This window comes from Aplysia californica, unplaced genomic scaffold, assembly GCF_000002075.1.
Source record: "Aplysia californica isolate F4 #8 unplaced genomic scaffold, AplCal3.0 scaffold01333, whole genome shotgun sequence".
NCBI lineage: Eukaryota > Metazoa > Mollusca > Gastropoda > Aplysiida > Aplysiidae > Aplysia > Aplysia californica.
Genome location: NW_004798603.1, coordinates 93,964 through 96,799, shown reverse-complemented (window position 1 = coordinate 96,799; position 2,836 = coordinate 93,964).

Sequence of the window (2,836 nt, the reverse complement as noted above, 5' to 3'; positions counted from 1 at the left end):
TTTTCACGTAAGATGGTGCGGTAAATTTTCATAACTCAGCACCGTGGTGTTTGACTTAAAACAACAGTGATCAGTTAAAGAAGTGAAACAAAAAAACAACACAAAACAAAAAAACAACTGGCCTCTTGTCAAGGCTGAACATCTACATTTTCTCTCCTTGATGGTTCCACAAATTGGCTAGCGGATTGTCTCAGGGCAAACCCCCCACATAGAAGTTTGTCTAAACAGGACTGGCTGTGGCTTGGTTCTTTGACAATATGTCAAAATGTTTTGTTTTATTTGATTGGATAATCAGTTTGCAATCCAAATTTTCTGCATTTTTCAGTTGTAACTGATGGTTTTCAGATTAACCCCCTTTTGTTTTGTCTGCACAAGATTTTTAAGCTTTACTCTTGAATGACTTGCATTGCTTATATTATATATATATATATATATGTGTGTGTGTATGTGTGGGAATGTGTGTGTGTGTGTATGTGTGTGCAGGCACACATATATGTGTATATGTGTTTGTCTATTTATGTGTGATGCTTGCTGCTGCACTTTAGCTGGCGAAGGAGTTGGAAAAGAGAATGATGTATTGCATGTGGTTGCTGTGATGTAAGATGGTGCAGTTTGCAAGACTGCATAGGCTCTTTCCTGCTGTGTTTTTTGTAGAGAGCAAGCTAGCTATTTCAGGGGCTGGGGAAAGGGAGGGCTGGAATGAGGTGCATGCATAAATCCAAAATGCAGAGTGGAAGACCACATCTTAGGTCATGTGAGAGTTTAACTCCTACATTTTAAAATAGTTTTTTTAAAGTGCAAAATGCTTGGAATTTTATTTTTGGCCAATTCTATGCTAGTGCAGGCATTGATGTACTAAAACGTATTTGCTTCCTTTGGAACAAATTATATGAGTTAAAAAGAGAACCTTGTCAAGACCAACACCTGTTTATACTGCTGTAAGATGTAAACGGCCATGACATTAGCTGAGCCGGTATCATGTTGGGCTACGCTGCCTGTGAACCTGGTTCACATTTTCAGTGGGTTGTATCTGAACAAATTTGGTGGTTAGTGGATGACATTGTCATTCAAGGCTCTCTACCTACTAGGCTCGATCCTACCAGACATGGACGGTAGATTTGTGGGTCCATCTTTCTGGATAATCCTACTGTTTCTAAAGATGTGTTAATCTCAAATAATGATCTATTAAGATCGAGACAAGGTGCTCAAAAGAAAAAGGGATTTAAGATTACGATTTCAAAAGATAAAACACACAGCAGAAGAGTGTCTTTGCAGGATGGATGAGAGAGAACGTCGCGCTGTGACTTTGAACTTTGTATATAGCCTGTGTCCATAAACTGCTCTATTTCATCTAGATTTTGTCTTTCCCTTTCTCTGTTTTACACTCCGTTGCGTAGACGACAGCGTCCAGCTAGCGAGTTTGCTACAGATTCCAACTTTTCCCACTTTTCCTCTTTCTTTTGGACTTCACAATTTAAATGTTTGCATTTTTGCAAAGCTGAATCTTTTGAAAGGGCGCAGGGGAAAAATTGTGTTTTTTTGGGGGGGGGGGGGTGTTGTTTAATTAATTTATTTTCATACTGTCTTATTTCATCTTAAGATTACTTCATAGAGTAAAAATGGAGAGTTATCGGAGTATAAAAAATTACATATCAGGTCCCTTAAGATACTGGGTACATGTTGTGTCTGTCTGCGCTTGCAGGATCTTCTGAGTTAAAAATAAATAGCTAAAAAATAATTCGTCTCCTAAACTTTCCGATTTGTGGGGTTTCTGATTAAAGGTTGTTATACCATTATAGTTGCTAGTCGCAACCCCAGAATAGGAAAGTGACAACCCAGAAATGTTTTTGTTTTTAGAGTTGTTGAAGTACAGTGGATCTCTCCCTGTTGTCCATCTACGTTGTGTGTCACTGTTGGAAGTCCTTCTATTCCTTTGTTTTTCTGAAATTAAATCGTGTCAACTTAGTCCTTCATTTTAGGAGGATAAAGTGTGAGGAAAAATTCGAACTCAAATGTCTCAGAGTCAGCAGAAATCAATGCAACTAAGTTCGAATTGTGTTTGTTATTTTTTCGACTTTGTTATTCATTTGAGGGAGATTAAATTTTGTAAAGTCTGGGGACTACTTTGAAATTTAACATCTCAGAAGTGAGTGTAGCTGAAATGGAACCTTGTTATTTTCTCAGCTTTGTTCTTTCCTTTGAGTTTGAGGGAGATGTAATTTATAAAGTGTAGAGAATACTTTGAACTTTAAATTATCTCAGAAGTTTGTGTAGGTGAAATTGAACGCTCTTATTTTCTCAACTTTGCTGTTTTGTTTGAAGGAGATGTAATTTATAAAATGTAGAAAAAACTTTGAACTTTGATATCTCAAAAGTTTGTGTAGCTGGAATTGATCCCTGTTATTTTCTCAACTTTTGTGAGAATACATGTACTTTGAATTCTATTAGTATCTCACAAAATCGTGTTATTTTCTCAACTTTGTTCTTCGTTTGAGGGAGATAGTAAAGTATGAGGAATTGAACTCGGGTGTCTCAAACACTGAGTGCCGATAGACGCTTGTTATTCTGGGGTAGCGTAGTAGTGTTAAGGCCCCCGCAGTGGGTGGTGGTGAGCGTGGTCGTCATGTAGAAGAGCACTCCATGACCCCGGCACGCTACTCGTGAATCATTCCTGCTGTATTATGTAGTAGCTCCTCACGATGCTACAGCTCTTTGTGTTCTGTACTCTGTTTCTGTTCTTTCTCTTCCTCTGTCTGTCTCTGTCCGTCTTTTTTCAGTCTATCTTCCATTGTCTGTCTGTCACTTTTTCTGTCTGAACCCGTCTCTCTCTCTCTCT